Here is a 25,405-nt window from a genome sequence, read left to right as displayed (position 1 = left end):
CAAGTTCATGTGTGGATTCACACCGAACCAAGAACTTTCCTTAGAGGAAAGCCAGATAAGCTATGGTTTAGGGGGATGGAAGGCACTATGTTAAGAAGGGAGAGGCATTTAATATAGACCCAAAAATGAAGCTAATATTCTCAAAACATTTCATATCTCCTCTCTCCCATAATGTGCATACTAAACTTTTGATCTGAAATCCCTGATCTTTTTGATAATGTACCACTGTAACCTGTTACTTCAAAATGTTTGACAGTTGAAGTTTGAATGTGAATACTGTGTCCTCGGTTTGTGGTGTTGTTTAGAAAGATAATGGAACCTTCTTGGGGAGAGTGTGTAATTTGGGATGGGCCTTGTGGCTTTGTAGCTCAGACCCAACTTCTGTCTACTCTCTGCTTGCTAACTATAGATGCAACGTGACTAACCAGCCTCCTGATCTTGCTACCATACCTTGCCTTCCTGGTTTTCACCTCCACCATGGACTGTGTCCTCCTAAAACTGAGAGTCAAAATTACTTTCTTCCATTAAGCTACTTTTACAGACGAGAAAATAAGAAAATGGCCTGGCATAAAACTTATTTTTATAGCAAAGCTTTATCTGAAAGAAAAAGGCCAATTATAAGCTTTTTTTAAAAAAAAAAATCTTTCTTTAAATTTAAATATTGGATAATTGCAATGTTATTGTTCTATATTACAGAACAAATACTTTATGTTTACATTTCTAAAATCTGAAAAGAATTTTGGGTTCTGAAGCATTTGTCCCTGAGGGTTTTTAACTAGAAGATGGTGCAATATGTAATACTGATTTTGTGTGTGTGTGTATAATATGCTGGCCCCTTTTGAGTGTTCAATCACTTAGAACTTATTATTCCTCTCTGTGGTAGATGTGATAATCCCTGTCAATGCATAAAGATACCTAAGGCTTGTTGAGGATTGTTTACGTGTTCAAGGTTACACAGTTCCTAAACATCAAGAATGTCTTTTTGAATTTAAATGCCATTCTAATCCCTGTGATTCTTACCAGGAACAAATGGCCATGTGAGCATAAATCTAGGAGGAGAAAATGCTAAGCACGAAGTGAATTAAGTGTCTATTTCTGTGATGTTGTTTGTTGCTCAAGATCAATGATCCAGTCGGCTCAAAGCCTGTGTCTCCTTTTTGAGGAGGCAGATTAAAATAATTAACAATACTAGAAAATAAAGTACAAGAATATTTGCTCTCTATTTAGGGTCTGTTTATCAGCTTTCCAAAAACAACATCTGTAGAGTAAATTCTTAAAACGCCGTCTTCCCTGATGCCTCAACACACCTGCAAGCATGCAGCCTAGTGATAAGGTGCACCCTGCCTGTAAGGATCCTGGTTAAAACAAGTTCCCACTCTTGCCTTCCTCTGACTATGACCTAATCATTCAAAAGCATCAGAGGAATGCCTCAATACTTCTATTAGTGTATTCCCTCCTGGCTCCCAAGAAAGGGACCAACCCCAATAGAGGCACATCCCCATCACTCCTCATAGTTCTTACTTAGATCTTCACCTGCTTGGCTGAAGGTTTCCCTGGAATCCTGTCTCATATGGCCCTTGTATGTGGTAGGGGAGATAAATCTGTTTTTGTTTTGATCCCAAGTGTGGGATGGGGAAGAGAGCAAGATGTTTACCACTTAGATGTGAGAGGGCAGGATGTTTACCACTTAGATGTGAGAGGGCAGGATGTTTTTCCACTTAGTAGTCAAACCACTTCGTGAGGGACTTGGTTGTTGCCAGCTGAAAAACATCCTTGAACAGACCGAGAGGATATATATATGAGCCCAAAAGCAGGAGGCAGAGTTTTGTTGGTTTTTTTTTTGTGGGGGGGCGGGGTAGGGGCACTTGGCTTTTGGCTGTTCATCTGTGCACTTCAAAATACTCCTAGAGAGAACCACTCCAGGGAAAGCCTCAAGGCTTTGGACTCCAGCTGAGGCTTCAGGTTCTGGTTGCTCCAGGTTTCAGCAGCAACTTTAGTGGGATTCCTGGTTGCTGAAATCCTTCTGAATATGCCAGGAGAATCATTCCTAGGAACTGACACCCAGAAGGTTCCATTCTTGTTTTCCTTAATCTCCTTTGCCTCTTGTTTCAGCTAGATGGGGTGTAAGGGAGGTAGGCTCATTTAATAAGCTCGTAATAAAGTACACTTGTTAAGAAATTTGAGCCTACAGTATGTCATGGCATTCATTCTCTCCATGGCCTAGGAGTACAATAAATTCTTTAATCCCATGTGGCTCTCCAGGTATAACCTGGTGGCCTTGATAGAATGGATGTTAAAGACTCCTTGTGGAGCAATGATTCTCCCATTTACAACACAGCACCTCTCCTTGATCTTTGACCCAACAGTTCCCAACACATAATTAGTACAAAACCAATGATAAATGAAATGCACATACTCTTATCTTCGCGTGGAGTTTGACAAGTACAAAGCATCCATATCTTGGCTAGAACTCCGTGTCACACTGATGATACTCAAGAAATATGTATTGAATGCATTCATAAATTAATGTTATAAAATAAATATAAAATAAGGCCTAGCTTGGCTATGGGTTTGGGGGGGGTGATTTGGTTTGGATTTGTTGTTTTGTTTCAATATACTGATAAGAACTCAAGTTTCCTTGCCTATAATAAACTGGAAAACTCTTCAAGAAGTCATTTAAAAATGTGAGTGTAGTCTCTTATTTCTCAACAGTCCTCTCTAAGAACTAAAAAAAGGATTTGCTTGGTTAGTGACTTCAAGGTAGCATCTCATTAAAAGATTCTTGGGTTTGGAGCAAATTTTGCAATCTATAAGTGAACTATAAATAACACACATACACACATAGAAAGAAGTAGAAATGGTGTTTCTATTTTTAAATGAAGTAGGACTGACTTTTTCACAAGCAAATGAAATGCTTAGCAAATTTATATGTAGCAGAACACAGTTCTTTTGGCAGTAATTAATTGTGTTAAATACATGGCATTACGTTAATTGCAAGTTATGCGGCATCTTCATGGGCTATATCTTCAAATGGTAGATTCGGGGACTTTCCCCTATGTGCTAATGGTTTGTTTGGCCATACCATCCAATTAAATGCAGAGCCTACAGCCCTCTCTGCCTAGAAAACATCCACACTTAGCAATCTGAAATCAAACAGTTGTGGTGATCACTCTGCCACATACAGTGAGATGTGACAATTTAGAAAGACAATGGGTATTGTTAATCTATTCAATGGAGTTTCAAAGCTAGTAGCATTCAGAAGAATAAATAAAAGCATAAGCTTTACAGCTGTTTAGACAGATGAACCAACAGGGAAAACAGTAAGTGCTCCCATCCTTTCCTTGTTATCAATAAGCGATTGCTTTGCCTGCAGAGTCAATTTTTTTCCTCTTGTCTTGTTTATATTGACTTGTGGTCTTCTTGTTATCTTTTTCAGTGTATAATATAAATCATACATTAACAGACAATTCAAATAAGTAATATATTACTGGTGTTTGTCTTTTTGCCAATGACAATTTCACATGGCTTCAAAGTCTACCAACAATGCTTTTATTCCTGAGTTTTTAAAGCAGAAGCTGTATCTACTGCTTGAAGCCACGCCCGTACTATCCTACTAACTATGAATTTCCCTTGCTTTGATATTAGGAATGCCTTTTAAATCATGTGTAACTGATACATTTGTGTTATTACTGTTCCTTTCCTGAGGAGACAAATTAGTGCTTCTTTAAAGAAATAGGGCACCAACAAAACTGCCAAGAAGTGACTCCATCCATGTCCAGTGTGGCCCACAGATGAGTTTATTGGACTAATTTACAAGTCTGTGAGTGAAAGAGAAATAGTTCAGCTGTATCGCTGAAAAAAGTAGCACAATGACGCCCTTCCAAAAGCTGCACAGTTAACCTTCCTCCTCCTTTGTAATGGAGATTGCGCCAAGATCACAAAAAGCAAATAGGCAAAGGTGGTGTGAACTCTCAGGTGAGAAACCCTTTGAGCTTCCCCTGTCCCTGCCCACTACGAGGTTTTCCTCACACTATTACCCCAGACGTAGTCATCACTGTATTATTTCACATATTTCTTGTCATGACTTCTGGATCAGGGTTACCCCTGCTCTGTGATGGTAATCAATCTTCATGATGTACCTGGAGGAGAAGCTATATTGGAATAAATGCTTTGCACTTAGCTTAAATAATAACCATTAGAGAGTAACTACCTCTCACTGAAACCTAGTTGCAGATTGCTGGTGGAACGGCTATTGTGTTACTTTCTGTAATTACTGACATGGAGTGAACAATAATACTTATTCCTTGGGTTAGCTCACATCCACCCACCCACCTTCAGCATCTGTGAAATTCTCTTTCAATTCATACAATTCTGTAAGGGTTTCTAACCAAACCAAAGCTTTCTAGATTTAAGTCTGAAGCTATGAGAATCTACTCATCATCATGTTTGCCCCAATAAGAACGCTTGTTTCTACAGTCATCAAGCCTTCCTTATTCTCCTATTTTTATTTTAAACTTGGGCTCTAAACAGTTATAAGTGGAAAGAATGAGATGCTGCTGGTTTCTAAAACCTTGTCTTCAGGGAGCCTAGACTATTAGAGTGGGATTGCAGAATAACTTGACATTAAGAGGTAAGGGAAAAGAAAAGTTCGAAACTGATTTTCTAGAGTCTTAATAAAGACTAGCCCCCCCCCCCCAAAAAAAAACCCAGGTCAGTGAAACAATGAGTTTCTTCTACCTAGTTTGTTTAAATGAGACTATTGTCTCTTTCAGGAAGGAAAAAAAATAAATTTTAATTTATTTTTATTACATATTTTATATATACATTTATTTTTTTCACATATATACAACAAACTACCTACAGCAAGAGAACCACAAAACAATCAGGAATTATATATATATATATATACACACACATATACATTCATAGTGTTTTGACTATTTGTATTTGGCAGTCTTGAAGAAAACATCTTTCTTATCTTGGAGAGTCTAAAATTCTGATGGTAAATCAGTATCTATCATATCTCATCATTAACAACTTAAAATATCTAGTAGACCTAAAAACATTTTAAATCCTAAACAACTAAGCCTAATTGTAAAACTAAACTAGCTAGTCTTCAACCCCATCAGAGACTTGAGAATGAATAAAATTAATTACCTGAGTATACAGGGACTGCAGGTTAGCAGCTTTGAAATGAGAAGATGACAGAGACAGTTTGCTGCCTGAATAAAAGTTTTAAAACATATATATATCATGCCAGATAAAATAATCAGTGTAGTGTTGGTAAGAATAAGAATTTGGGCTTGTAACATGCCTATTTCTGTCTTGAAACTGTGAGGGAAACAATAATATAATTTAAGAAGAATATTTCTTGTTATGTTATTTAAAGGTTAAAATTAAGTGGGTTACTAGCTGGACATGGTGGCACACTCCTGTAATCACAGCACTCTGGAGGCAGAGGCAGGCAGATCTCTGTGGGTTCCAGGCCTGCCTAATCTACAAAGTGAGTCCAGGACAGGCAGGGCTACATACACTCAAAAAACAAAAGACAAAAAACAAACAAAAAAAAAAAAAAAAGGAAGAAAAATAAAGAAAGGATGAATGAAAGAAGGAACGAAGGAAAGAAAGAAAGCTAAGCATATTACTTCAGAGATCTAAGAAGGGAGATGAGAAATTCAGGGAACCAAATGGGAGTGTGGATTCTCTGACTAGGAGTCATGTGAAGTCTTTTTCTTGTCATGGACCTGATGAATGTGTCCCCACGGGGGAAAAAGGCATTGCCCGTGATAAGGCATAGGATGCAACTATGTACTAATAATTGAAAGTCCACTCACTCATTCATTTATTCAGTTACATGATGAATTCATATAAGGTGTCAAGCACTGTGGCGGGTGGTGCTGATGTGTGAAGAAACACGGTACCGCCTTAAAAGAGTCACCGATCTTAGCTGCAGATGCTGCAAAAGCAGACAGGTAGCGCAGACTAGTGCTTCATAAACCAGGAAGGTATAGTGCTCAATTGTGAGGATTCTTTAGCTCAAGATCTTAAAAATAATTCCAAGTGCTGCTATGTCTTTTTTTTTTTTTTTTTTTTTTTTTTTTTTTTTGTGAACTTATTTTCTTTTTCATTTTCTTTCTTTTGTTGGTTTGTTCATTTGTTTTTTGTTGTTTTGTTTTGTTTTGTTTTGAAAAATAAATTCATAATGTAACTATTCCTTGGATCCTCTGGCAGCCATTTTAGGTATTCATACACAAGCAAATAACTTAATGAAATGTAAGCTGTTCTAGGAGGAAATGGAACGACGAAATTTTCAGAGTTCACTCATTAATAGTGTCTGGGAAAATGATACCTGAATGTTACAAGGTGAGTAGGTATCATCCAGGAAAATGGAGAGCATCTGGGGACAGGTGAAGTGGACTTCCTAAGGACTGAACAGCAGCACCTGTCTAGAAACACCGGACTGTTCCAGAACTTTCATATGTCTAGAGTATAGAATCTTGGGGACGAATGGAAAACCAATGCCACAGGATTCCCCTTGGTAGCAGGTTGTGTTCAAGCCTGTGAACTGCTCGGTCAAATGGTGTAATCTCAAATCTAACACATTTAACAATAGAAAATAAAACAAAGAAAACCAAGGAACACCTCATAATGCTGAGTTCAGCCTTGTAGCACACAGCTGATATCTCAAGAGATTTTCTTTCCCTGGCTAAGCCTCTTATGTCTGGCACACTACAAAACTGTCAAATATAAGCTTGACTCCTGTAGGAAAAATTAAGATATCCTCTCTCCTGGTTATTTTCTGCAGCTGTGCCAAACTTTGATCTTGATTACCTAACAGTATACATAAATAATATCCTTAGGTTTTCCTATAAAACTATTTGGTGAGCACATAAACTGATAGGCATCAGCATCCCCTTCCTTTTTTTAAAAGTAAAAAAACTGACAATTGAAATAGGGTAAGCTCTTTCTATAATTAGGTTTCTTCTATTTTCTGTTCATCTAAGCCTTAACTTGTACTCAGTCGATTTTATGCTCCTTGAGATACAAAGTAATTTGCAATTCTTCTTTCTGTCTTCAATGTATTGATAGTACATAAAGTCTACTCTTAAATACAATCAAGCAATATTAAGTTAATTGATTTGAGCACTGTTTTGGTTATCTACTGCTGTATAGCAAATTAAACTTTAAAAGTGTAGCTTAAAACAGCAAACATTTCCCATTGTACAGTTCTGATGTCTGAGTTCAGCTTGGCTAGTAGATGTGGCTCAGAGGCTCCCTCATGGTATTAATCTTAGTGATATCTCGGGCTATAATTGAGTCAAGGCTCAACTTTAAAGAGGATTCACATCTAAGTTCATTAATATAATATTAACATCCCAAGCTCACTCACAGGGTCCTCTCCACAGACTGATTTACTACCTGTGATTGAGTTTCTCTAGAGAAATCTTAGAGAAGACACAAAATAGTTGTAAATATGGAAACCATAATCTTTAATAACTTGAACTCAGAAATATGAATGCATCGTGTCTATCATTTATGTGACTCAACAACAAAGTTATTTACTGATAAAGCTGCCCAAGCTGGAACTATTCTAAATAAATATTGCTAGCACATAGCACATCTAGTCACCCAGTATAATGCTAAGAAGGGGCTGTTTGACCTATGACCATGAAACTGACAGAGTTATTTGATGCCACTGACCAGAATTTTGAAAGAATACCTAAAAGTGCATTGCAAATCTTGTAAAAGGTCAAAATTTAAAATTTGAAGTACATTAAATGTGGATCATTTTCACACCATTGTAAAAATGAAAAAAAAAAATCAGACTCAAAACTGTGGTAAGTTCAGATCCTATGTACGATCAGAAAAACAATGTTACCCACACATGAAAGGAATGGATGGGACTTAAGTGGTGGTAATTATAAAATACCTACTCAAAGACTTGAAATATAAACCAGGAGCATGCCATCGTGAATGAACCTTAAATGCTTACTGACGATGGACCTGCTATTGAACATAATGACGTAAGTTACTGTGGGTTGAGCAGCTATGCAGAGCTTGGAGCTATGACTTCACCTCCTGACCACTACAATCTTCCATAAAATTCACCTTACATTGGCAAAAGTGCTGATGGAATTTTTTTATTAAAAAAATATCAATAGAATGACTGATTTTTATTAGTAGTATTTTTGCATGCTGTGAAAGCAAGTCAGATAAGAAAACATGTGATTACAGAGGAATCAGGATGGATGAGGTGGCACAGCCATGGATTTGGAGAAATTCTGGAAAAAAAAAAAATGCAGGAAATCAAAGAGCTGTAGAATTAAGGCTAAGATCTACTGTGACCAGACCTGTGGCAAAGCATCATCAGTGGCAGAACTATTTGTAAAGTTGTGTTACTATTTCTGCTTTTCTTATTCTTGTCAAGGAAGATCCACTATGCACTGAAGCATATGTTACTAGCTAAGCCACCGAAATTAGTGATCGTATTTTCACTAAGAAAGCTGGAATAAACAAGAACCTCCTTGATTTTTCTAGTTTATGGGGCAAGCTTCAGAGCTAGATGTTCAATTTTTTTATTTTTAATAAATTTTTGGAGTAAAGGAAGGAATGAATTAATATATGTACACAACTTATCTCTGTGACACAGAAACGTGTTGTATTATGACTCTTTCCCTTCCGAGGGATGTGGCTGTGACCGTGGTATTAACCAATGTCAACTACATTTGCCCGACACACATTACTTTGTATTCAAGTTTCACAAAAGCCTATATGGGACTTTGGCATAAAAGGCTTGTTCAAAAGGATGATTTGCAGCCCAACTATAATATAACTTATCCAGAGAAGCAATTAGTTGGAGTCAGCAAGGTATGACAGTAGAGGAGACACTGACTAAGCAGGCTTAATGATAACACACTGCAGTATGTATTGTTAGGACATCAGATCACTACATTCTCAATTTTGTGTGAATAATTATAAGACACTCTAATCTATGGAAGGTTTTATTATCATTGAAATTTGACTGTGGCTATCAAGGTTCCTTGCTCAAAAGTTTTGGTACTTTTTTTTTTCTTTTAAACTCTTGTGAGCCTGTTGATAGTAAATTCCCATCATCTGAGCTCCAACTTGGCATCTTGCCTGTAAGTGAATATTACTGAAGTGCTCTGTACCTTTTAATAGCAAAGATCATACGATACTTATTTGAGAGAGTGTGCCTTAACCTTCGTACCTCCCAGCAGCTACTCAGCTCTTAGTATCCTGCATTAGATGGCAATCTTCATGAGGGAAGGAAGTCTATTTACCTAATTTGCTAATGTATCCTACAGAGCAGATTTCCTGGAATATAGAAAGTTCTTAATAAATATTCATCATGTGCCTGTTAAATGAATTGGCATCATTTTCAAAGCCTCATTATAAACAGGATATGAATTTTCATTTTGTCTTACCCTGATTTAATAGGTTCAAATTTCTTTAATAAATCATGCATTGCAAAAAAAAAAAAAAAAAAAAAAGATCTTATCACCAATGACAGCGACGCATCACATTCTGTTTGCTTCCTTTTGCATGCCTTTCCAGCCCTTTGAGTCTCTATGATGTTCGCAGTGGAATTTCTACACCAAAATCGCCACAGAACTGAGAGAGGCATATTTTTAAATGAAAACAAAGCAAAATTAAGGTAATCAAAATATTTGGGCTTTCAGTTTTCATACAGTTAGGTAGAAATTGGAGGCCATTGAACATAATCCCCTCCCTCATCAGTGGTTATGGACTCCACCTCCTATTCCCCCCCCCCCCCGGTAACAGTGAAGGGGAAAATATCACAATTTCCCTTCTTCGTGATTTGAAATACCATGTTAAAAAAGATGGAGACATAAGGTTTTCCACAGACCTGGTAATACGAGCTACATACTCCTGGCCAAAGGAATGAAATGTGAGTTCGATCTCTGGTCCTGGATGGATACCTAACACTAAGGTCTACGAACATTTGAACACTAGATACTATTGACTCTTCCCCATGTGAGCTCCTTTAGCTCAGCCTGTCCATTCCCTGCCTAAGAGACGGCTCCATGAGAGAGTAAATTCATCAGAAGAGTTAATGGATTGTGTCCTTGCATGCGCTTGACATTAAATTGCCTAGAATGAGGAAAGTGTGAGTTCCCTGTTCCGTGTTTATAGGTGTTTAAAGCCTTGCTAAAGAGGAAGGAAGATCTTATGGAGATGTGCTAATATTTCCAGAAGCCTCCCTCCCAACCCCAACTCATGTAGGCGATCTCACAGCTTCTTCCACACAGCACTGTCAAATTTTGTGTGTTCTAACTTAAAAAAAAAAAAAAACCACGTAAGTATTCCTTTTCTCTCTTCCTGTCACTTTTACTTCAGATAAAACATAATTATATCTTGTCTCTAACATAGTTAAAGACAAAAAAGTAAATGTGTTTTGCCTGATTCTCTGATTTCACCCTTTCCTTGAATCTCTATACTTTTTAACCAGGCAGCCACTTGCTTACCTCAATGGCTGAATATATAACTGCTCTCTTGGACCCTAGCTCAAAGAAGCATGGTTTTCTCTCCTCTCATATCTGGCTCCTTCCTTCCAAGAGCTGCCAAGACATACACCTTTTTTGCTCTATTATTTCTCAGTCAAATTGTGGTAAAATTGTTACAAGCTTTATGTTGAATCCATCTTAACACAAGAAACCCAAAAGGGAGACCAAATTTCCCTGGTAATAATAGGACAAAAGGGATTACCTGATGCACTTAACCTCTTCTATTTAATTTCTCTGTATAAGTCAAAATGCCAGATAGTCTATGGTCATACCACCCTGAACACTGCATTTCCTGTCTTATCTCATAAGCTAAGCAGGGTCGAGCCTGGGAAGTACTTAGACGGTAATATAAGTGCCTCTTGTGCCTCTACTTACACACCTGCAACCACTTTTAATCCACCTATTGCTGCAGCAAATGGGTTCTGAACTGATAGAACTGCTGATATTTTCTCTTGAAATAATCGTCCATTTCTTCTCTGCATCTTTCAAAAGAAGATACACACGTATGTCCTGTATATTCAAGTCACTACCAGACTGTGGGAATAAAGATATTCTGTATTAAGTTTCAAATACAATGAGAGTCAGCAGAGTCCTCTACAGGCCACTTTAATATAAGGAGCTGACACATGAAACTATGGAGAAAATAAAGCCTAAAATCTGAAGATATTGTATGCAAGTTCCAATCAGAAGGGGGAAAGATGCTATTAAACCAGGGAAAGAAAAGATTCCTAACCAAAAGCCAACAACAGGTGAGGGAAACCTCTGCTTTAGGAGAAGGTCAAGTTTTAGAATGTATATATTATTCATACATTCAGCCGCCTGATAGACACCTACCAACACTAAGCAAGGAACTTCACTTTACTCACACTCTATGCATTCTGATGTCAACGTCATCCAAAGATACAATCACTTAAAACACCCTGACTAAAGTGTGAACAAACAGCTGGCTCTTCTGTGGCAAACTGACATATAAAACCAACTACCTATCACACAAATGGGAAGTCTAAGATGGGAAAGAAAAGAATAGCTAGATATTTTTCTCTCCCATCTTCCAGGTATGGGGTCTTTGACATGATACCTATGAGTTCACTAACTTACATAGTGTCAGCTTCCTCTAATCCCAGTGCAGTCAATACCTACCCTGACACACACATATAGTCTTTCACTTTCTAAAGTAAATTAAATAAGTTATGGATACTCATGTCTCATACTGTGTCTTCTTAAGAGAAAGGACAAGCTGATGCTATAAGGTAAGCAAATGTAATACCCAGATAGCCCAGATCATGAGACTTCCCAAAAAAGACCACCAGGACTCAATACAGATGCAATATACACGGAGTCCTGTATTATGGGCTCAAGTCACAATCCTTCCTGACCCAACAGGATAGGAGAGTGGCACTGGAGCTTCAAGGATAATGGGTTTTAAAAGGCAAAAAACTATAACCAGGGGTTGTGACTCACAGGGATGTCAACCTTCAGGCAGGTTGAGGGGAGGCTGGATCTCCAGGGAAGCTGTGAGTCACAGGAATGTTGACCTTTAGGCAGGTGTAGGTTGGGTGGAGGCTGAATCTCAAGGGTAAGTTTTTTTTTTTTATCTTAGAGAAACATTGGATGCTGATTGTATTGGTGACGTTTCTGGAGACTGATGGCAGGTGCAGTTTATGGCAGTATGTGGTCATTCTCGGAACACAGGGAGAAGTAAGAGCACCTAGAGGACAAGTTCTACAGAACATGCACAGACCACAGCATTAGTTACAGAACATATAGAACATGGCATTAGTTTGGTCCTTACACGGAATGTTCCATCCTATATGGCCCATTGATAATGCAAATGTATCATTTACATATAATGCAGTTTGGTCTTTGTTCTAACAAGCATTCTAGCACTATGATAAAACACTGACCAAAAGCAACTTGAGCACCAAAGGGTTTATTTCAGCTTAAAGACCAAAAGCTTTATTTCATCTTACAAACTAGAGTCCCTCATCATGGGAAGTCAAGGCAGGAACTCAAGGTCAGAACATAGAGAAAAAAAAAAAAATTAAAGCAGATGCTACAGAAGATCATGGCTTACCAGCTTGTTTCTTATACAACCCAGGGTCACCTTCCCAGAGGTGACACCACCTACCATGCGCTGAACTCTCCCATATCAATCATCAGTCAAAAAAAAAAAAAAAATGTTCCAAAGGACTTGCACACAGGCCAATGTGATGGAGAGAATGTCTGAACCAAGCATCTTTCCCTCTTCCCAGGTGACACTAATTGTTATCAACTTTTACAGTCACTACCTCCAAAAATGCTCACTCCCCACGATTTCAACATTAGAAAACAATATTTGTATACTATAAACGTTACCTTCCTAGGGGTAACATAAAACAGAATATGAAGAGTGAGACGTATGTTTCTTACTCAAGTTGCTTTCTGCGCATTTTAAATACTTCCTCTAGGACAACGGCCATGCTGCCTGTCAGTTTCAGTTTCTTCATGAATGTCTTTATCTCTCTTCTATTTTCATGGAGTAGCTTTTCTGGGTATGCTGTATCCTTATTTGTTGCTGCTATGGTTTGCTGGTTTTAGTCGTTATCGTGAAAATCTCCTGGCACTCTCGCTGCCTCCAACATATTTTTTTTTTCATCATTGAGCAGTTGATTGTGTCTTAGAATTGACCTGGTTAGACTGTGTTAAGTCTGAGCTTTCTTTTGCTTTTGATCTTTCAGCATCAGGATACCTGTCCTTATTAGGGTTTGGGGTGGTTTCCTATTAATATCTCTTCAGTTAAGCTTCCTACCCCTTTCACATTCTTAATTCCTTGTGGAATGTCAGTAACCCCCAAATTTGCTCTGTTGTTCTGTGACAAGGTTTCCTTAGATTTTTTTTTCATCTTTCTTCATTCCATTCATATTTTTCTTCTTTAGCTCTGTATTCTCATGAAGCCTATCTTCATGTTCAATATTTTTTTTTCTATTTGCTCTATCTCGATACTGATGGATTGTATCAAAATTTTAATTCAGTTCTCTAAAAGATCTTGAAAACTTCTATGAGTTTTTAATTGCTCCCGTTGCTCTGTTAAATTTCCCTGTTAGAATATTTAATTCGTTTCTCGGTTTCCTCAAACCTAAATGAGTTTGCTTATGACAGTGGTTTTAAATTCCCCATCCCAGAGTGTGCACACAAGAATTCCCAGTTAGTCAGTTTCTCACGCTTTGCTTTCCTGTGAGGTGGGGTTATGATTTCCTGGGCACCTCTGCTACCTTCTATACATCATTGTCTGTTCAAGGATTAAGTGTTTATTCTAGTCTTCAAAATCTGACTTGGTTAGTGCCCATCTCTATGCTTCTCACTAGACTTCAAGGTTCGAGAAGGCAGAAAATAAACCATTTTCTTAAGGGCTAACTTGTAAGGGTCAGGTATATTGCGTAAAAGGTTGTAAAACTAGCAAAGGAGAAGTAATATGAGCCTCAGAACACAACCATTATAGTACAGGAAGAGGGCGCTCATCAGAAACTAATCCTACTGGTACCGTTAGGCATTTAGCTTTCTGGAAATGTTAATCATATATGTCATTTAAGCCAACCAGCCTATAATATTTTTTTCATAAAGCTTAAGCAAGATCAATACACACTTCGGTAATATGGGGTACACCATTGGAATTACTGTAAGAATTTAATGATCAAAAAATAGTACTAAATATGGAATGCAAAGTTCTTATTTTTTTACTCACTAATATATTTGAGGTTAAACTCTTTTTAATTAGTCTCTGTTTAAAAAGAAAGATGATTTCAAGCCTAGAGTATTTCAAAAGATCCTATTTGATCATTGTCTTCGTGTTTTTCAAATCCTAAAAGAGTGAAGAATGCCAATGTCTATAAATAAAACCCCGTGAGTAAAGCCTGTGTATACGAGTCCTAACTGAATTTTCCTATTCACTGTGTTCCAGCAGGTCAAACTTGTAATATAAAAAAATTTCCAATAATGGTGAAGAGATGCGCTTGAATGGATCTAACTGAAGATGATTTTTCTTGGCATTGTGCAGATTTTCAGATGAGAAATTATAGATGCACTGTGCTTCCTACAAGCAGTGAAATACACAGGCAGCTTCTAAATACAGTAGGAATCATCTTCTCTGGAACATCAAATCTGAAATACATGACAAAATGGCCTCCGATTTAAGTTATATTCAGGAAAGGGGATGACACTAAATATACCTTGACAGTCCATCTGGTAAATGTGAATGCCATTTAATGGTCTATTTCCCAATGAGTGGCATGCTAACATCTCAATAAAATAAGAATACAGGTTGGGTGTCAATCATCCCAAACCTTCTCAGTTTCCAAAGACTAGTTTCATGTGCAATAGCATGGATAGAGAAAGAGCTCCCTTCTCAATAGATTAAACTATAATAAACCAATACTCTCTATAATTCATCAATAAATAAAAATGGTTTGGTATGTGGAATTTGGCAAATGGCAGCTGACTTTAACGAGATATAATATACACAACCTTTCTGTGTTTCATTCTTGTATATGTGATAGGTGGAGAAATGTTCTAGTTTCCTTTTGTATTCCTAGTATTTTTATAGTGAACACTAGAAAATGTCACTTAATCATGTTCTGAGTATCCATGTGTTCATTTTGACCAAAGACAAACAAGAATCATTTTGAAATAGTGGTAAAAAGAGGAATCTATTCAAGGAATATTGCTTGTTGACCTATAGCTTTTTCCACTCATATGCCTTCCTGCCTTTAAGCATGATTCTTAAAATTGTACTAACCATCTTGTGTCTGTGAACAAACTCTTCTAGCTCTTGCCTGATGATGCTAAAAGCTGCACTTGATCAGTAAAATCAGAAATGATCCATACCTCCAGTGGAAATCACTGAGCTTGAAGGGTGGTTCCTACACACTTGATTCCCAGCCACTTCAACTGTGAAGATTCAAGGCAAAGGGACTTTGCAGTTGGATTAAGTCATGAACTTTAAAGCAGACTCTACCAGTTGGTCTCATCCAGTCATTCAAGCCCTGCCCAGTGTCTCTGCCTAGAGTTAGTCAAAAAGATGTAATAAAAGATGAAGACAGAAGGGAGAGAAGACAGAGTTTAAAGATGTTAGTCATGCTAAGCCAGGTAACACAGTGGGTCAGAGAAGCTGAGGACCACTCCCACCAAGATCAATCAAGTAAGCAGGGACCTCAGCCCTAGGTTATTTAGGGCCGAATTCTACAAATGCCTGAATATATATGTAAAGAGATTCACCATAAAAACCTGCAGGGGAAAAAAAAAAACACTGTCCAATACATTGATTTCAGTCTTATGAGATTCACAACAGAAAAATTGGCTGAGACTACCAGAACACAAATCTACCATGATATTTACGCTTGTACTTTTGCTTAGACACTGCTTGTAGTAGTTAGTTATAGGGTCAATAGAATACAGGTATATTGTCCTTGACCAGAATCGTGTGCCCTCATATATTATAGAGAATCGTTCTGGGGTGTTAAATAATAAGAACAATTACAGTAACAGGAATGGTGGTAATAACAGCTAGAGATGGCTCAACATTTGCTACTGTGCTGTGTATGGCATTGCTCTGCATCAAGCTGTCCAATTAGGGCAGTAGTAGCATTAAGTAAGCTGAAGAAACAGAAGGCATCTATTGGAGTAGAAGATAACAGCAGAGATATATTAAATAAGCTCATGGCCACAAGATGGATAATGCACTTTTAGGCTTCCTGCCCATTTCCAAAGACAGAAGAATATTTGAGTCAGAGAAGCTATTGAAACCCAAAGCTCTTTTTATGTTACACTCTTTCCTTAGGGTTGATGCTATCATAGAAAGAATATGCAATGGATAAATGTACACAGAAATATTTGTGTTGTTCAAATAATATACACAAGACAATTTAAAAGAAGTATATTATTTAATAGCTTGGATTGATTGGTCAGGGGGCATTTCTTTGTTGAAGTTAACTCTGAATAAAAATGAGGACACAGTAAAATTTCTATGAGGAGGATGATTCTAAGAGCTACCAGAGGCTCAACAGCAGAAATATGCTCAGAGGGCTTCACACCATGCAAGCAGAACCTGGGTGAGTGGAAAGATATAATGTGGGTCCGGAAAAGACACTGTGTGCGGGAAGAGGGAGGGAAGGTTGCCTCTGATCATGCCGGAGAACTTGAATGAGAGCTCTAGATTATGCTTGAAATGGTTAATGATGTGTAGGATACACTTGGATGTGGCTCCTCACGCCTCCAGTGTCAGCAATTCTATAGTGACCCAAATTATGTGAGATCAGTTCACAGTTAGGCTAAGTGACACAGTACGTTCCAATCCAGACAAGCCTTTTGTAGTTTGAGACAGTGACCCTCTTGTCCTGGCTCAAAATACGAGAGGAGTTTAGAAGGGCACATGCTGTGCAAACATGAGGAACTGAGTTCAAATCTGAAGCACCTCCACAAAAAAAGGGAAAAAAAAAACAAAAAACAAAAAAAACAGGTATGACCAAATCTCCTGCTGTAATCCCAGGGCTGTGGGGCAGAGGTAGTCAGCTTAGTGGATGAGACACAAAGATGCCTGGGTTGAAGCCACTACCCTAGCCCTAGGTTGAGGAAAAAAGAAAACCTGTCTCAAGGGAAAATTTGACTCTTCCTCTGAACTCCACATATGACATGTACACCCATACACTCAAAAACAAACCAACAAATGAGTAAGCAAGCCCATTTTGACATTTTTTTCCAGGAACACCTATGTACTGTTGTTGCACCAAGCAGTCTTCAACTACTTTCATGTAGAAATTCCCAGATGAAAGAAAACATTAAAACATTAGCTGTGTGGAGAGGAGGCCTGTATTTAAGTACACTGGCTGCTCTTCCTGAAGACCTGAGTTCAAGCCCCAGCATCCACAAGTTGTTTTCTAACTATCTGTAACTAATTTTCCATGAGACCCATCACCTTCTTCAGGACTGAGTTTGTGTGTATGTGAGGATTGGAATGGTGATTTAGTTTAGTTATTTCTATTGCTTAAATATTTCAAATATTTCTCACAGTGCCAATGACAGAGTAACTTGTGTACATGTTGCTTTTCTCAGTCTAACACCCAATAATAAGGAATTCCTAATTATATTGAAGGCCATATAATGCCAGGTACCACAAGGAACAACTATATTACAAAGGAAAGTTCCTAGTCTTATTTATTTCTCATTTGGAACACTTGCAGAAAAAAAGAAAAAAAAAGCACAAAAAGAAAAAAAAATTGCAAAAGTCTAACACTGAATCAGGAAGTAATATGGCTGCTTCTGACTTAACTAGCCAACATTACCATTAAGTTCCAAGTTACTTTATAATGACTAATTTAATGAAGCATCTGTGTGGGTATCTACAGATAACAAAGAAGAGGCAGATTTCTTCCTTAACAATCACCCTGAAATTTCGTGTCTTTTTTCATAAATTCTATAGACAACATGTTTTTGTCCTACCAAGTGTGGTTTATTTCCCATAATATAATAATAAGTTCTACACATTTCTCTATAAACATCACAATTTTGTTGTTCTTGATAGATCAATAGTATTCTGCTGTGCCTGTATACTACAATTTCTTTATCCATTCATCTAGTAATCACTCCTAGACTGATCCCATTACTTCAATTTTATTACTGCTGCCACAGTATACTAGGATCTGCAAGAATCTCTATTGTATGCTCACCCTGATTCCTTCAGACAGACATGCAGGAATGGTACAGCTATCTCATGGGGTGAATTAACTTTCTTCTTTTAAATAAATCTCCAAACTGACTTGCATAGTGGTTGCATTAATCTGCATGCCCTGTTTGCTCTTATAAAGTTTTGTCAAAAGTTCTATAATTGGTATATGCATATATATGCATATGTATATATGTATGCATACCCAAGTGCATAAATAAGGATGTGGATGTGTATGTGTGTTTATATTTTATTTAAACTAAAAATATTTGAGAATGTCTGTTTAGAAAATTCTCTATATCATTCCCCATCTGAAGTAGATATTTTATATAATATTTTCCTAGTTCATAAAATTACAAAAACATTTTTGTTCAATATTAATATTAGAGTTCGCTGCTTATTCATGTAGTATATATGCTAATTATTATATTCCAGAACATATCCACTAGATATGATTTTAATATATTTACATTTAGTGCATATATGACACAAAATGTTCTTGATGGAAATAATAATTTAATATTTTTATAAAATACAAAATAAAATAAAATTTTATAGGAAACATACCTAAGGGTACATGTAAGCTTAAAAATTTCAAAACCTCCTTTATTTAGGGTTCTTAAACACTTCAGCCTCACTTGTAACCCACTGACCAAAGTAAGGGAGAAAAGAATGTTAATAGGAAAAGGGGGTTGTGGGCCTGTTTAGATGTAGCTCCTTGGGCAAATTCTACACTGCATTGTCAGGATACCAGCTCCAGTCTAAAGCCAACACCAAACAGCAACAGTAATCTGCAGCAGGGTGACGATCCAGCAGAAATGGCACAGCTCCACCCAATTGGCACCAATCAGAGGAAGTGGCAAGAATCAGCTGGAGTACCATGAGAATTTCTCTGAAACATTTCTCTCTGTGAAGTGAAGACCAAAGACCAACGAAGACCAGCAAAGAGTTGCAGTGTAGCAATGCAAAAAGCATCATCCCACTGTCCTGGGGTTCTATTTATACCTTCCAAATATCATGCACCCTCTCGCATGTCTGCTTCCAGCAAAACATCACATGCCCTTTCACAAGACATCTTTCAGAAAAACATCACATGACACAACTGAGTCTTCACAAAAACCAGAAACTTGCACTTCAAGTGTAGGCTTATTTTAACTGGCAAACTCACATGTTTATAAAAAATATTTCTAATTCCAATACACTAATATGTTTTAAACATTTTAATGATTGTAAATATTTTATATGTGTATATTATACATATACACTGTATACATATAATATACAGTATATTTTCCATATTTAGGAGGACCCTGCAGGTGCCCAGGCAGGGAAGTGAACTACAAAGAGATGAGAATGAAAATTCGGTTCAGATTGATTTTATCAACATGGATTATACTTGAAGATTCTGATATCAGGTGGTTTATTCCCAACAAATTTAAATGCCGTTCAATTTTGAAAGAAAAAGTTCCCTGGTACAATACAATCCTCAGTGCACAAGGTAGCATACTTACATCAAAACTCGACTCAACATTTATGTCATATTTTGCAAGAAAATGGCTTCTAGAGATAGGCCACCCATTCTAGCTTAAGGGCACTGGTAGGGGAGAGGGGTGCTCTGGCCTAACAGGTCATACAAATAGAGGAGAGATCATTTGGGCTATTAGCCCTCTCTGGTCCTACTTGTGGGAGATTGAGGGAGCCTCTGGCTATACAGATAAAGTAAGGGTCATTTAGAGTCTCTCAGGTCATTTTGCTGGGTAGCTTGGGAAGTCCCAGGCTATAAGGCTCATTTAGACTACTACCCACTTTCTGTCTTGGTTGTAGAGGCTTGATATGGCCTGGCCCAACAGATAATGCAGATCCCCAGGCTACTAATCACTTCCAAATCCCAACTTTCTGGATTTTTTTAAACATCTTTTCCACTGGAAAGAGAATCCTGCATGTTTAAAATCCTATTTCTCTGGAGATTTGTGAATTCGAGGAATTTAGTGCTATTCTTCTAATGCCATATACCCCTGCTTCCCTTTCTCTTCCCTGCCCATAGTTTTTCTAAGGAGATTTACCTTTTCATTTATATCATATATACATATAAGATTTTATTTATCTATATAAAATGTAGAGACTACAAGTAAAAAATTATATGATCATGTTCAGTTGCATTCCTTTTCCTATAAATGGAATTATTTTTATTTCATTATTTGCAATTATATATATTTTGTTTACATATGGTATTTTATTATATATTATAGTTTATATTATATATATGTATATATAAATCTCTATCACATTTTTCCCAAACTATTCCTCTGATGGTAGCCACATAGTTTGATTCCATAAATTATCTGTTGTTAATAGTGCTGCCATGAACACTGAGGTACAAGAAACTCTGTGATTTGTTAGTTTGAAATCTTTTGGTTAATTTCTCAAAGGAGGACTAGCTGGTTCATATGGAACATCATTTTAAATTTATTTTTAAAGCTCCATATTGACACCCACAGTGACTAGATAAGTTTTTCACCAGCAGTGCATAAGGATTCCCAAAGAAAATGTCAAAAAAAATGTTTTCAAAACATAAGATAGTGATTGAGGACCACATCCGATATTGGCCACTGGCCTCCATATGCATTCCATATGCATACAAATACAGACACACACACACACACACTCATTTATTTGCACAGAAAGATAATTAATTTAATAAATAAGGAACAAGAGTTTATAATAATCATGTCTATCGTTGTCATGGTCAGAAGTATAAAAATTTCACAACGGAATTAAAACAATTATTCTCTTTTTATAATAAACTTTGACTTATAAAAAAATATCCAGAAGCTCCACATCTCCCAATCTCTTACTAAATGGCTACAGTAGACTGGAGAGTGCTTGGGATGAGGGGTCATTTGAGTTGAAAACGTGGTTTGTTATGTTAAATATAGAGTATAGAGTGACTGTAGGACTATTCTCTGTGTAAACAATCCAAAGCACAGGCCAGCAGAGTCTCATCTAAGCAGTAGCTGATTTGTTAAATTCATTTTATGTACATACTAGTGGGTGGAAAGTCTTCCCAGATGACTGCAGAAGATGAATAGTAATATTACAATATAAAAAAGGAGTCCCTTTCTTGCCCCTTAACTTTAATGTCTAAATATATCTCTACCTGAAACATAAATGTTACTTTCTGTAAAATGTTGGTGAGCAGGGCTTACTTCAAGAGGAAAAAAAATCACCACAAATTCAATTTTTATATTTAATGGAACATTTTTAACCTATTTTCAAAGGTGTATCTGCTGTACATATGAGACTGATTATCATCCTCCATTTTATTGTAGTCTAGTGTTCATATGCTAATCCTCATTATATTGGTATGAAATTACAAAAAGAATATCAAAACAATTTGTTTTTATTCTGAGTGTGCTAGATAAGGCAGTGATATCAATGCATCTGAGGTTTTATCATTTTTCTTCTTAGAATGAAAGGAAATGAGTTTACTTAATAGGAGATGATGGTTTCATGTAACCGTTAGGATTAGGTAATGTTGAAAAAATCTTACAACTTATTAGAAAAATGTTAAATTTGTATGCAGCTGAAGTACATAGAGATGAACAATAAGGTTGGCACATGTGGCCTGATTCAGTCTTTTCTAACAGTTAATTGACTGAATACCCTCCTTTGTCGTCATCATCATCTTCAGATCCCTGTAGAGTATAGGGCATGTGATATTTGACTGTTCCTTCTGGAATCAGAGACTTTCTGCAATTATATATATGGTCTGTTTGCACAGGAAGCTCTTATTGTTAAGAGTTATTTTATTTATTTATTTATTTATTTATTATAACTTAAAATACTTATGTTATTCATCTATCCCACTCCCTACTAAATTGAGAGGGTTTTTTTTTTTCATGTGTAATTTATATATTCACTTCACATCCCGACTATAGCCTCCCCCCTCTCCTCCAGGTCCCTCCCCCCTTCCCACATTCTTTCCTCTGTCCTCCCTCCCCTTGTCCCCTCTCACCGACCCAGGCAAATCAAGTCACACCAGGACTGAGCTTCTCTCTGTCCGCTGAGGCACGGCAGCCCGTTTAGGTTGAAGGGAAGGAAAACAGGCAACAGAATACATGTCATAGACAGCACCTGTTCAACTTACTAGGGGACTCATATGAAGATCCAACTGAGGAGTAAATCTAGTCCATGCCTGTCCTTTGGGTTGGTGCTTCCGTCTCTGTAAACCCCCATGGGTCTATGTTAGTTGCCTCTGTTGGTCTTCCTGAAGTGTTCTTCTTCCCTCCAGGTCCTTCTATCCTTCTCTCTCACTCCTCCAGAGGACTCCCCATATATGCCATGTGAGTGTGGGTACCTGCAGAGACCAGAAGAGGGGATTGACTCCCCCGGAGGTGTAGTTGTAGACAATTGTAGGTTACCAAATGTGCATGATAGGAACTGAGTTTTCCTTTGTTAGGGTAAAGCCTCCAGGTTAGGGGTGGGAGCCTAGGTCTAATTCTCCCTCTCAATGCTGGAAGCCTATTTGTCTTGAATCTATGCAGATGTTTTGAGTGCTGCCACAATCTCTGTAGGAAAGTATATATGTGCACTGGTCCTGTTGTGTCTGGAAAACACTGTTTCCTTCATGTCATCCATCTGCAATGGCTCTTACAATCTTTCTGCCTCTTATTTCACATAGAATCCTGAGTCCTGATGGAAAGGTTTGGTAAAACATACCACTTAGGTCCAAGTGCTCTAAAGTCTCGCATTCTGTCCAGAAATGGGTCCCCATGTTAGTTCCCATCTACTGCAAGAAAAACATCTCTGATAAGGCCCAAGAGAATCACTGATCTAGCAGTATGACAGTATCTCATTAGAAGTCATTTTATTGCTATGTTCTTTTAGCCAAATAATAGAATTAGGTTTTCCCCTGTACCAAACACTTATCTAGTCTGGAGTCTTTGGTCACTGTAGCAGTGTCATATGTGGGTTCCATCCCATGGAATAGGCCTGAACCCCAATTAGAAGTTGGTTTGCTTCTCCTATAACATATGTGCCACTCCACCACCAACATATCTTTCAGAGAGATTCTGTTGTAAGTCACAAGATTTGTAACTGGGGAATATTGATGATTTCATTTCTCCCCTGATAGCATGTAAAGTAATTTCTAGTGCCATGAGCCTTAGTCAGGAGGAGTGAAGCCCTCACTTAAGTACCAGCTGGATTTCTTCAAGGTCAATGAAATATGTAAATGTCTTCAGCATTCATGCCTTATTATCAAGGGGTAGAGAAGAGCCCATTGCTTAGGCAATATTCTATGATGTTTGGGGTTTCTGTGGCCTCCTTTTGGCCAGTGATTCAACAGTTGTTGATTTCTGGCACTGGACATTTATTAAGTAGCATAATAGGTCTAATTGAGGCATTGTTTCCCTCATTTTTTTAAACTCCATGTTGACTTGTTTCATGCATTTTCGCCTTCTACAGATGTAGACTTCCTTATGGCTTTTTAAAATAGCCTTTATCCTTCCCTATAATCTCTCGTTTACCCTTCTTTTTCTCCCTTTCCCTATTTAATCCTTGTATTAAAGTTTCCCCTCTTTCTCTCCACAACAACATATGTTTTATAGTAAACTGTATAAAATAAAGCAAAACATAACACACAAAAATCCAGACAAAACAAACAGAAGGAAAAGAACCAAGAGAAGTCATAAAAAATGGAGACTCATTCATTTTCATGCTCAGGGACACAATAAAAGCACTAAACTGGAAGCCACAATATGTCTGTGAAGAAACCTAGTGAGGTTACCTTGCCAGACCAACTGTGGTAGAGGATGCATGCTCTCAGTCCTGATGGGACTTGATTTGCTGGGATGTGTAGGTTTGGGGATGGGGTTCCCCTTTTTTGAGGGGGAGGGGAGGGGAGAAAGGATGGAAGGTGGGACCATGAGGACAGGAAGGAAGAGTTATGATTGGGATGCAAAGTTAACTAACTAACTAATTAATTAATTAATTAAAAAGCAAAACAAACAAACAAAAAGCTGTTGGATAAAAGGGAAGAAATATATTTATATAATATTTCAAAATAAGATATTTTTAATAGAAAGGAGGAAGAAAAGAAAGAAAACAAACAAACAAACAGGAAGTCCTGACACGCCATTGTGAGACAAGGAACCTCAAAAGAGGCCTTTACGCATCTTTTCTGTTGGCCACCTACTTCTGGGCATAAAATCTACTTTTAATATTAGATTGTTTCCCCTAACGAGACTCCATGAGGAAACTGAATTTTTGTCTACATATAGTTATAAATTGGAGATAACTTTAGAGTTAAGGATGGGGGGGGGGATGCATGCACTTCTACATTTAGCTCTAGAACACATCAGAAGCACACCCATGCAGGCCTGGGTCATGCTGCCTCAGTCTCTGTGCCATCACATATGCATCAACCATGTTGATTTGGGGGAGTTGTTTTCTTGGGGTCCTCTATTCCCTCTGGGTATTATATTCTTTCTGCCTCCTCTCGTGCAGGGTGCCCTGAACACTGATGGGAAAGATTTGGTAGAGATATTCCATGTAGGGTTGAGTATTCTAAGGTCTCCCACTCTCTACACAATGTCTGGCTATATGCCTCTGTGTCTGTTTCCATCTGCTGCAGGAAGAAGCTTCTCTGATGATAGCTGAGCAATGTACTGATCTATGAGTAAAGCAGAGTGTTATTAGGAATCATTTTATTGCTAAGGTTTTTTTGTTTGTTAGTTAGTTTTGTTTTTAGAAAACTGGATTTTTCAGATTTCTCCTAGTACCCAGGCCTATATAGTCTCAGGTTCTTGATCACCCAAGCAGTGCCAGATATGGATTATGTCTCTTGGAGTGGGCCTTAAGCTAAATCAGAGATTGGTTGGTTACGCCCACAAGCTTTGTGCCACCACTCCAATAGCATATTTTGAAGTGTTGTGTATCAGATGCTTTGTGGCTGGGTTGGTGTTTATGTTTCATGTTTGGTAGCACGCACAGCACCTTCCTATATCGAGACCCTAGCATATAGGGTGAAGGCACTTTGTAGGCACGAGCTTTTCTTCTCTATGTTCAACAAGTTGTGTAGGTATTGTCTTCAGCAGTGGAGGCTTGCCATCAGTTTGTGGGGAACAACCCAGTGTGGGTTGTTAAGAGGTTCCTGTGAGACCCT

The sequence above is a fragment of the Acomys russatus genome, chromosome 26, assembly GCF_903995435.1.
Source record: "Acomys russatus chromosome 26, mAcoRus1.1, whole genome shotgun sequence".
In the NCBI taxonomy this organism is placed as follows: Eukaryota; Metazoa; Chordata; class Mammalia; order Rodentia; family Muridae; genus Acomys; species Acomys russatus.
This window is presented reverse-complemented; position numbering follows the sequence as displayed.